General features: G+C 32.5%; 1 protein-coding gene and 1 long non-coding RNA gene across 2 annotated transcripts in view; both read right to left on the reverse strand.

Annotated features, from left to right (window-relative positions):
* The window catches only part of LOC128222333 (CD109 antigen-like), a 63,812-nt gene that overhangs the window by 46,424 nt on the left and 5,017 nt on the right, over positions 1-12,371 (reverse strand).
* Positions 570-10,418, reverse strand: LOC128222295 (uncharacterized). Its single transcript, XR_008259123.1, has 4 exons — positions 10,313-10,418; positions 5,928-6,001; positions 1,057-1,179; positions 570-650 (listed from the first exon to the last, which is right to left on the reverse strand). It is a non-coding gene; the product is annotated as an uncharacterized LOC128222295 (long non-coding RNA).

The raw sequence follows: 12,371 nt of genomic DNA on the forward strand, positions 1-12,371 counted from the left end.
ATGTTGGTCAAAAATGTAATCAGACAAATCAAGACTGTCCGTAACTGGAAATCGGACCTGTTTCAATACATAGGCCACACTTTTTTTATCCAACTCCTTCCAAATGATGGGTAGTGACATGGACATTCCTCAATCTAACTTCTGCAGTGACTTCATTCATTCCTTTAGTCAAATACGGACAGTGTGAGCTGTTGAGATAAACAGCTCCTGTGACATCACATTTTATTGTGAAGAATGTCCAGCACAGATGGCTTGTCATCTAATGTAGCTAATATGTCCGCCCGGTCAGCTCAATCGGTAGAGCGTTGGACTCTGAATTGGACAACCCGGGTTCGATTCCCGGGCGGACCAGGTCACCTCTGTTGTGATTGGTTATGAAATCCTTTCTACGACCATTTGCACTGTACCACTGCACCACTGCACCTGGCATGTACAGAAGTTGTCAGTTCCTTGCAGAGGTGAAGGCACGTAGTACTGGTTCTGCCCAGGATAGGTGTGCGGTGGTTGAACTGTCACTCAGGTACCCTTCAATGTGCTCACGCCGGGACCCGGAGTTTAAACTTCTACCACCACCTGGCAGCCTGCTCTGAAGCTTGTCCATAGCCCCATATGTGTGGCCAGTCATCCATTATCCCCATTTTAATGATAATCTGAAAATAATCCCAAGCACATTTATATGCATATTTATTATATCATATCCGCTTCTATACACTTATCTTCTCTAGGATGTTCAAACAGGCTTGATGTGACAATACAAAATGTGAAGACAAATAAACAGTGAGATACAACAAGTATATTGAATGTTCTGTCTGATTTAAAATGATTTGTAATATAAACAGGACATGTGAAACTTCCTATTCGACAAATAGCTTTTTTTTATTGTCATTTCCAAGCATTTTTTATGATTAGATTATTTAATATTTCACAACTTAAATACTATCAGGAAGTCATAAGATTAACCATCTATATATATATAATAAATCATATATATATATTTAATATATAAAAACAAGTCATTATTCAATTGATATACACAAATTAAAAAGGTTTTTATACTTCTGAAACACTGTTGCACAAGCCACTGCGCACAAAGAGGTTGATGAAGGTTTTCCTGATGCCCTTTGAGGTTTCCCCACAATAATGAGAAAGATGACCTCTGAGAGAGATGGTGGTTATTTCCTGAAACATTAAATTTATATGTATGTTGTATATAATTTAAAAAAGGACACTTGACAATATACAGAATGCTGTACATAAAATTCATAAGTCCTATAAATAAATGCTTTTGAAAAATTCCAGAACGTATAAACAGCAAAACCCAAAACCTCTTGATTTTGTTCTCAATTGGCCAACAGAGGAAGTATTTTTTTTTCAAGAATCCATGAAAACCAGTGATATAAAACTGCTGACAAAAAATTAGATCATGCATTTTTCTTTAACTGTTAGTAATAGTTTAACCCACAAAACATTGGCTTTCAAACGAAAATATGCAAATCTGCGATATGATCTATGTCAGCAGTCTTATCATTGGTTTGCAGATACTATTAAACCCAAAAATTTGCTCTTTCCAAGACAAAAAAAATAAAAAAGTTGTAAAAACGGTAAATTTGTGAGAGTGCATGCAGCTTTAATAATAATTAATATATTCTTGTAATGAAGCTGTTATGTGCTAAAAATAGAACCCAATGAACAATAAGCATATCCTAATAAGCCTAGCTTTATATGAAGTATTTACTGAATCAAATAGACATATATAGGCAAATGACTGAAAAGCTACCATAATTAAAGCTGCACTATCACAGATTAAACATTTCGACAACTTTTTAATTTTTGTCTTGGAACAAGCCAATTTTTGCTACAATCCATGGAAACCAGTTAATAAGACTGCTGACAAAAAATTAGATCGCAGATTTTTATATTTAAGTTCATAAATTGATGTTTTATGCATTTTTCTTAAACCGTTAGTAAGGGTTTAAGCTCTAAAACATTTTCGAAAATATGAAAATCTAAGATCTGTTTTTTTATCAACAATCTTACATCAATGGGTTGCAGATATTTACGCAAAAATTTGCTCTTTCCAAGACAAAACTAAAAAAGTTGTAAAAATGGTAAATCTGTGAGAATGCAGTGTTAAGAGTATTTTTTAAACTTATAATGAAAGTCATTTGCATTTATTTTATATAAGCACGAAAACTAATGTGTTATTTATTCTGAACTCCTTTATAAAAATGTAGGACAAAACATCCCATGTCATTTTTTACTAAGGGGACAAAACACGTCCAACCCATTTAGACAGAGTTGACAAAACAACCCAGATCATTTTGACATGGTGGACAAAATAACCAGGAAAATATTGGCAGTTCAAAAAGTTAAGACCCCCCTCCCATCCTACCAACACTTGAAAGATTAAAACTAATTGGCCATTATCAAGATGTGTTTTATTACCCCCAATAAACACCCTTTTTCACTTAATTTATTAGGTTTAGAAATGTTACTATAGAGATCTTTATCACAGCATAAGGAAGACACAGTGACTTTAATCATAAGGATTTGCTACAAAGCTACAGTACAATATTAAGTTCAGCATTATGATAATCCTTACTTCAAAACACTCTTCTTAAAAAGGTGTTCAAGGCCAAAATCTAATATTCATATTCATTACAGGCTGCTTTGCATGACAATTATTAATTTCAGATATTTGCTTTAAGCAATTTATTTTTAATTATAAAAACACTTTCTCATAGTTTTCAGTTTTCATCTTCTTTTTGATATTGACATGTTAATATTAAAGGGGCCTCATGTGTTTCTAATATTTACATTAGTCTTATATTAAAGCTGCAACCTCACAGATTGAACGTTTTGACAACTTTTTTTAAATTTTTTGTCTTCGAACAAGCAAATTTTTGCGTAAATATCTGCAAACCAGTGATAAAAGACTGCTGACAAAATATCAGATTGCAGCTTTTCATACTTCCATCCAAAATTGATGTTTTATGCATTTTTCTTAAACAGTAAGTAGCAGTTTAAGCTGTAAAACATTAAATTTGGAATGGAAATATCAAAATCTGAAATCTAATCTTTAGTCAGCAGTCTTTTATCACATAAGCAGGTATTTACGCAAAGAAATTCTAATACATAAAGTTTAAACAAAAAATAAAAAAGTTGGAAATCAATACATACACAAGTTGACTAACATATATTTTGAATAATAAACCTTAAATTACTTTCCAAAGAATGCATTTAAGGAAAAGTTACTTACTGAAAACAAGACTGTAACAATGCATGTATTTTAAAGTGAAAACGCATATATATTATGTATTTTAAAAATGTAATCCTTTATACTTTTTACTCTTTCTGTTTTTAAAAAGGATGTAACCCTAACCAAATCATTTTATATTTGGCCCTACTATAACACAATCAAGAATTCAGCCCCACATTCCAGAATGCAGGGCTTAAATTGTGTCATCATTTTGATCACTAACATGACATCATTGACAAAATAAGGATTCAAAAATCTTTGTTTCCGCCCAACTGACCCTATTTTTATCCTTCTGATCCTTTTTTGTTTTTGGTGTTTTGATCAATATGTGCTTTTTTAGTAAAGACCTTAATAATTCCCTGATATAGGTCAGTTTGCCAAAGAAACATGGTCCTAAAAAAAACAACAGTTACCGTATGCCTACCTTTTTTGATATCTAAATGGAAACTATGAATACTTTTTTTTGGCCTAAGCAACAATTTTTGTTTGAAGCCAGATGTGCATACTGTGTATTTTTTTACTTAATTACATTGTATTGTCTGCGAATTACCAATATCAAATCCATTGTCCTATTTAACAAGATAATGGTTTTGATATTGGTCCCATGTATTATCATTATAAAAAGTGTAGGAATTTTATTCAAGACCATTTGCAAGATGTGTCATGTTTGGTGTCAATATTATGCTTGAATTATCATATTTTATATTTGTCATTGTTAGATATTTAATTTGTATAAAAAATGAGCAATAATAAAACCTCACAAGTTTTTTCCTCAGTTGGTAAGAATTACACCTGTTGTTGTTGTTGGGTTAATAAAAGTCTGCTTGCCTATGGCTCTATTATGGCTTGACCCTGTCACACCCCCTAGTGTGACTGAAACATATTTGTGAGGCCAAAGGGGGATCTATCTTCATTGAATGTCAGTATTTATTTTAGCTCCACCCCTTTTACTTGACCTGGCATCGCCCCTTTCACTGAACCTGACATCTGATTGGCTGAATGAATATGCCTTTTAAAGGTTTCCTTTTGACTGACAGCCCCCACCCCCCACAGAGAAAGACTGGTCATTTGAGACAATCACTATCATATTTTGAAAAGGGGGTTATATGCATGACTATGAATTGGCTTGTAATTGATTTAAGATAATGATCATTATCTGCAGTTATGCACTTAAATTCATAAAAAATTCATGTTCCTTATACTATGAAAATTTTGGAAGAAATACATGACTGTCAATTTAGAATTTAACTTAATTTCCATGTTAATATCCTTAAATTGTATAACATGTCGAAGGCAAAATGTAGATTTTCACAGATTGATACAATTGCTAAAAGGCATGTTCATTTTTTCAAGATAATGACATTAATAGAAGGTTTCTACTTTGTGTAAGGTTTTCTGAATTTAAACATTTTTTTTTTGTCTTCAAGTCTCTTAACATTACCAAATAAAAAGAACTGTCCTCCAGTTTGTATTATGTAGAATAAGATGTAATTTGGAAGTAACTGTAATTTGTTACAAAGATGGTTTAACCAAAACTTAATGAAAATCCCACATTGATTTCGTGCATTTTTATATATATATATATATATATATATATATATATATATATATATATATATATATATATATATATATATATATTAATACATATAGCCCGGAATAGTTGTAGCCCGGAATTATAGCTATTCTGGTTTTTCCGACTTAATCCTCCGGTACAAACAAAATTAAACCGTTGTAATATACACACATTACTTCGGAAACAATAGAGTCATTGGACTGTTACATGAATTTCAATAGCTCGAAATTCACCTTTTATTTGTTACTTCCGGGCTATATGTATTAACATAACAGGGTTTTCCCATGCTGGTACAAATAAAAGGCGAATTTCGAGCTCTCTTCCTTTTAAACTCTAAAATATCTTTAAAAATAAAATAAAATACATTTAAACCCATTAAGATTTAATTAATTATTTAAACAGGCCAGTCTGCACTGCTTTTTCAGTAAGGATTTTAGTCAAAATCATATCTTCGTAAGAACAAGACAGTACACCATAGGTAATTATGACCCCCCCCCCCCATAATTATGCATATTTGTATACATGTATTAGCTAGACAATATACAACGATAAGTGTATTGTATATATTAGTGAGCAAATAAATGCATTAATAAATAAATAAATACAGATTTATACTGGTAAATAGATTTATAAATATAAATATTTTAGGAAAGATAAACATTAGATAAAAAATATTATCAAAGCCTTTTTAGCCATATTGTATTGGCTGGTGGGGTTACCGTACTCAAAATTACCGTGCATGGTCCGCTTACAACCAATTAAATATTTTCAATAGCTCTGAGAATGATTCATACAATCATTGATATGATGTCAGTTTTTTTTACATGGCATGGCCTGACTTGATAAAATATGACTTGCACAATTCACATGACTTTTCATATATATCCTTTAAGTTTTGTGTGATAATAGATCTTTGATCTAAATTTGTGATTCAAAACTTAAAGATACATATATATATATATATATATATATATATATATATATATATATATATATATATATATATATATATATATATATATATATATATATTTACTGCTTCGGAATCACACTTTACACACAAGACATGTTAAAATAGATTATTGTACTCACTGTTTTTTAATTTAAGTTTATTCATCAAACTCTGTCACTCTAGCTGTCTCTGTATTATCAGCATCACACATCAACTAAAAAAAAAAATAATAAGAATTATAACAAGAAAGGTTCAAGTAGTTTAAAAATATATGGGCTGTCATTGGACATATAATATAACAATTTACCATGATTCCATGAAATATTTTTACAAACTAGCAAACCTGAACTCTTTAGTATTTTTTTACATCTTTGTGAGATTTTGCATAAAGCATCTATCTAATTCTTTGTTAATTTACCACATTAAAATTAAAATATATTGATTAACTGTACTTTTATTTATTTTATAAATATCTTATATGTTGTGCACCAGTCAATTGTAACCCTGGCGCCCCCAGGTCCAGGGAATAGCGGGGACTTTGACTTTCGGTCCAGCCAACCCTGGGTCTAATCCCCTCCCCTGCGGGAACGAACTGATGGTAAAACCCCGGCCAAATGCCCCTGCACACCAGAGACTCTATATAAGGCCCAATCTCGGCTAAATTTGGCTCAAAGACAAAACCACTGCAGTCACCCGGCCCTGCGTGGCCACATAGAAAGTAAAAACACGGCCCATTTCCCGACTATTCCCAGTATACCCCCGGACCGGGTGCATTGGTATTAATAACTGAGAGGCCTCAAAGATGCTCACATGACTGTGACATTTTGACCTTTTAGCAGATTAGAACAAAATAAGGATTTTTAAGAAATATACTCAATGAAACAGAGTGAAACTTTATTCAGGGGCTATACAACGTATGATGAAATAGCGAAAGAAGAGAAAATTGTCGAAAACTGACATGAATTTGGTATCAATGTGTACAATGCATTGAAACTAACTAACTGAATAACCACATAGTTTACAATTAATTGATTTTTCACATTTTTTTTCCATTAAAAAAGATTACTAGGTGGGTATACCTAGTATAATTAATTTTTATGTGTGATTGGCTAGTCGATGTTATCACTTAATGTTACCAAGCTAGGTATATATTAAATCAAAAAAACAAATGTAAACTTTCATAGCAGTGGATACAACACTGGACTGCAATTTTGGCGACCACAGTTTGAACCCGGTCTCTGTTATTTTTTCTTTACATTTTGATATTTTTTTACCAATTATGATATCAAAAGGATAAACATTTTATTGAATAATTGTCCTGTATACTGGGACTGACCCTACTGTTTGTATAGTCCATTGGTTAAAGAAAATAGATTAAAAAAGAGAAAAAAATAATTGTAAAGTGTGTGTTTAAGGTAGCACTACCCTAATGAAAACCTCCACTTGAAATGCTTCATTTTAATGTTTTATCCTTTATTGTTAAGCACATACCTACACATCTTTTGTGGGTTCATGTGAGCAGTTCAACTTCAAAGCAACCCGGAAGCTGACATAAATGCCATATCCCCCGGAGGGGGAAAAATCCCCCGGAATTTCGACCCATCCCCCGGTCTCCCGGAGGGGGATGAAAATCCCCCCGGAATTAAAAAAGTGTGTTTAAAATTACGCAAAATTATCACAGGGTTTAATTATATATGCCTGTTTACAGTTATAATGCCCTTCTTGTCTTAATTGGATTATCAACTGATGGTGTGTTTTAACAACACCAACTGGGTGACACTTAATAAGTCAGCATGGCACATTTCATGCAGTTGTTTTGATTGAAACTGTCAGAATTTGCATAAGAAATGTCAATTAGACTGGTCAGATAAAAGGACGATTTTCATTGGTTAAAACTATAGGTTTTATCCAATCAGAGAGGATGTAACAAATTAAAGTGTTTAAACATGTGTCATTGTCATCAAAATGATTTATGATTTAAAGGTGACAGTACATTATTTGGTAAAGAAAAGGATTAAAATAACTAATAGACAATGCTGTTCTTTGTTATGACCCACTAATATGTTTACATACATGACATGACCTTCATCTCAAATATCGGAAAATAACAGAACTTCCAGAAGAGAAACTGAAAGTAGACAATTCGGATGAAATGACTTTATTTATTTTAATATTATGGTGGTGATGTTTTTATTTTTTGATGAATGCCAAAAGATGATATGTTTATGAACTTAAACAATAAATTATGCATTTGCTTTTTATCAGAAGCAAACAAATCTGACTATTTGGGAATTGAAATGAAAAATATTGATAGATCATTCCATTCTCTCTATTAGTCTGAAAGTCATCATTTATGATCATAATGAGCAGATTTTGTATCCAATTTTAGAGGAAGGTAAGCCCATTAAATTGTCTCTGAAACATATTTTTCTGTGAAGTATTCTATTTTGCAAGTGAGTGCTTTTATTATGCAATATGGCTGTGTCTCATTAAAATATAGATGAAGAGCTGGAAAAAGGGGTAGAAAAGGTAAATTGGCACGTGTGTCATGCCCGTAATGCTACATGGCGATGATGAAAATTCTCTGGTATGTGACCCAAATCCCCTTAAATTCTGGACATAATCCCCTCGGGAGTCTTGTTTTTTTGTACTTGCGTCTTAAAATACTTTGAAATTTTGTCGAATTAGACCTGCTACAAAAAACGCCTGAATACTACCAAAATCCCCCTGAATTTTCAGACTTTTAAACATTAATCCCCCTGAATGGTCTCAAGAAAATATGGCATGTTTGGAAGCATCTTTTTATTTTCCATTTCATTAGCTTACATTTTTCAACAGTAGTTTTATTAGAAAATAGTTATTTTCTTATACCGAAGGTAAAACATACTGTTGTTTTTTTTTTGCATAATGTTCCTAAAAGTTTAAAGATATTTCATATTGATAAGGAACAGGTCATGAGTATTTTTTTAACTTGTTGATTTCGCTGTAAAATGACATTCACAAGCTAAATCTTAGTAGACCAAAGAATTGTACGTTTACAGATTTTTGTATCTTTTTTGATATGGCAAATCCTTCACATACAAATTGTTTAGTATCAAAAGTGGGTAGTTATTCCGATCAGGATTCTGGGTTAAAACATTTAACATCTCAAAAATATCATAAAACAAGAAATATTACCAGATTATGTAATTTTATATCAGTTCCATACATAAAAATGTCATATCCTGAGAATAATTATGAGTTTGATGTTTATTTTTCATTTCTTGCTGTCAAAACATAGCGATATATACATGAAGGGCACCTGCAAGGCTTCAGGGCACAATTTTTAAACAACTGGAACATTTCAGCCATGGCTGAGTTGTTACGATTGTATTTACGAGGTCTATCTAGAAGCTTGTCAGTGATGGCCGAGTTATTATGATAGGGTCGAGTTGTTCCGCTTGGCATAATTGTTGTCTGTGTCAGTCAACTTTTGTTTTATTGGAAAGGTAAATAATGTGTTTTAATGCAAAATAACTTTTCACTTACATGGTAAAGTATGAATATAAACCTTTATGATCAATTTAAACCATAAAATACTTCACTTAATACAATTTCAATATTTTTCAAAACACCCCCGGTTTTTGCACAAACCCGTTTAGACGTTACTGGCTAAGGTCACAAATCCGAACACTTTCTGATGTTTATTACAATTATCTTGGAGAGTTTATGTTGTAGTAAGTTAAACTTTCGTATGAAACATCTTTGGTTCATGTGAAAACAGCTGTCAAAGTACAGATTCACGATCTCGTCAATATTATGTCGAAAATCGTTCAATTTTATGGATAGTAAATCACCCTTCAAAATACGCTATGGAGGGCACAAATACCGAACACTTGAAAAGCGAAAATACATGGTCATACAATTATAATTAAAAAGTATGCTATATTAAATAAATGGCATTTTTTAGAAAAATGCTTAACAAAACAAGATGAAACTTCGCAAGTGTGACCAAGGCAAGCCTCTGTATTGATCTAGATCATCGAATAATCGATCACGGTAAACAAACGCATGTTTTAGCCGGTGTTCAGGATTTGTGCCCTGTTAGGAAATGTACCGTCAACCAGTAAGGATTGGAAGAATGTATTACACGTCTATAATTAGACTGGGGGGCGGGGGGGTAGCTACAATAATGAGCGATTAGGGATACTTTTTTTATTATTTTGACATTTCATGTGTATCCCTGTAACTGCCATAGTCTTAAAATCGTCAAACGACCCATTGACGGTCATTTAGGTGGACTATTGGGGGGGGGGATGGTTACAATTGACTGGTGCAACCACTGGGACACCATTTTTTATATTTTGATATTTCTTAAAATACTCGTTGACGGCTATTTAGGCAGAGTAGCCCCACTCCCTGTCGAAGTGTGGATAAGAAGAGGACTGTTTCAAGTGAACGTTCTTTACGAGATGTCCTACTTATTGACTGTTTATATATTCAAAAATCAAGACAAAAAATTAAATGGAAAAAATAAATGACTTACCAATGGGTGTTTGAGATATCCATTTGGCACAACTTTAGTGCCATTCATCGCTCTTCAAAGCTCCATAAAACAAAATCATTCGTCTAACACATTCCCGACATCTTAACACAGATGGTATTGATTACTGTGACATGTTTGTGGTAAACCGGTTTGAAGGTGCATTCACTCGAGTAATAAAGTCAAAGATGCACTCTTAAGTACTGCCAGATAAGGTTTACCACAATTAATAATGTTGTTTCAATATTGCTAAAAGAATGAATAAATGTCGAAAACAATGGTTCTTATGAAGGATATCGAGTTAAATTTGAAAGAAATGAGCATTACACACGGTATTTCTACCTTATGAGACTATAGTAGACCACAATAAATCTTTTAGCATTTACCAATCATTTTTTTTTTTTTGCGCTTTCTGCTATTAAAAACACGGTTACAATCTTGTTATCAGTAATAAATATTTTCAATAAATGCATTATTTAGTATGTAGTTAAAGGTTTATCAGTCACAATTGATGTTTGTTATATATGTGTATGTATTGATTTTGAATAACAGTGTCACTAAACAAAAAATAAACAAATTTACGCAATTTCACAACCTTTTCCAGTTCTTCTGGATTACCCTGTATCCCCTGCCTCGAAACGAAAAGTTAACTTGGACGACATCGGTACGTTGTGGTTGGGGGGGGGGGGGTCACCCCCCCCCCTCCTTCTGGCCACTAGTGCAATTGCAAAATTAATTTTGATGCGTGAGGGATATACTTAAGCGACGATGTTAACCATTGCTTCAATATTTATGCATGCATATATGTACTTGTTGGCATTTTGGGTGCCTCATTTCTACATCAAAAATGCTCAACCAGGTATGAGTTTATTGTATAAGTTATAGCTCGTAGTTTGTAAAATGTGGTTCTTTAGCAAATTTGTTTTAAATACGAAATAAAAGGTGTTGCTTCCAAGGTATGCATGATAAAAATATCCATAACTTATGTATGAGTCCCTTTTGCTGAGTGGTTATGCTATTTATTTGTCCATGACGTAAAAAGCGTAGGTTCACCCCTGATTAAAACAAGACTTTATTTTCATACTTTCATTGTATTTTGTTCTGTTATTTCAGTATCAAAGAGTTAACTAATTATTTCAGACACATTACCTGGAAAATGATTATTTGGTGCCAATGAGGTACGAGTCCCTTTAAGAATGACAAAGTGTTTTTACAATCAGCTAGATAACAAGTTCATTTTTTCCACATATACAAGATGATTTACAAGTAATCATCATATGTGTATTTTTGCTTCACTGCAATCTTGTAGGATTACTGGCTTATATACTACTACCGGGTATGTAGTAAAGTGACAACATGGCATTAATTACCAATAGCGTTTATTTTGTAATGCAAAATTCACCAGCCTTACATTTTTGTACAGTTCGATATTTTTTTCTAAAACATATACTAGTATTACTGTTTGAGGAAGGCATTGGCACATGATGCATGTTAACATTCTAAAATGCCTTGCAGCATTGTTAATGGTGTTTAGCTTGGACCAGCTCAAAACCAAATAATAGGGGTTGGAAAGTCTTTGGTTTAGGAGTTAAAAAGTCTTTAATATGGTTATTAAAATAATTCAACTAGGGGTTGAAAAGTCCTTGTTATAGGAGTTAAAGAGTCCAAACAGGTAGGGGTTGAAAAGTCTTTGAAATAGGGGTTTAAAAGTCTAAGGGTTGAAAACTGAAAAGTGTTCTTTTTTAGAAGGGTTAAATAAGCCTCTTGGGGTTGAAAGGTCCTGCTCCCCTGCAGAACAGTGTGTATGAAATAAACTATTATCTTAGGTAAAACATTTCATATGGATTTCCATCAATTAATTACATCTTCATTAAAAATCAAGAAAATGGTACATTTTCTGTGTAAAGGTACTGACAACCGAAATAACATTTTCAAGCGTAAAAGTGAGTATAGCTTTGAAAAAAATGAATAAGTTCTTAGTCGTTTATAACCTCAACTTAATCGATTAAAAATGGTATTTAATGAGTAAGAATACTTCAGGTAATTTTTGATATGATTTATT

The sequence above is a fragment of the Mya arenaria genome, chromosome 16, assembly GCF_026914265.1.
Source record: "Mya arenaria isolate MELC-2E11 chromosome 16, ASM2691426v1".
Lineage (NCBI taxonomy): Eukaryota > Metazoa > Mollusca > Bivalvia > Myida > Myidae > Mya > Mya arenaria.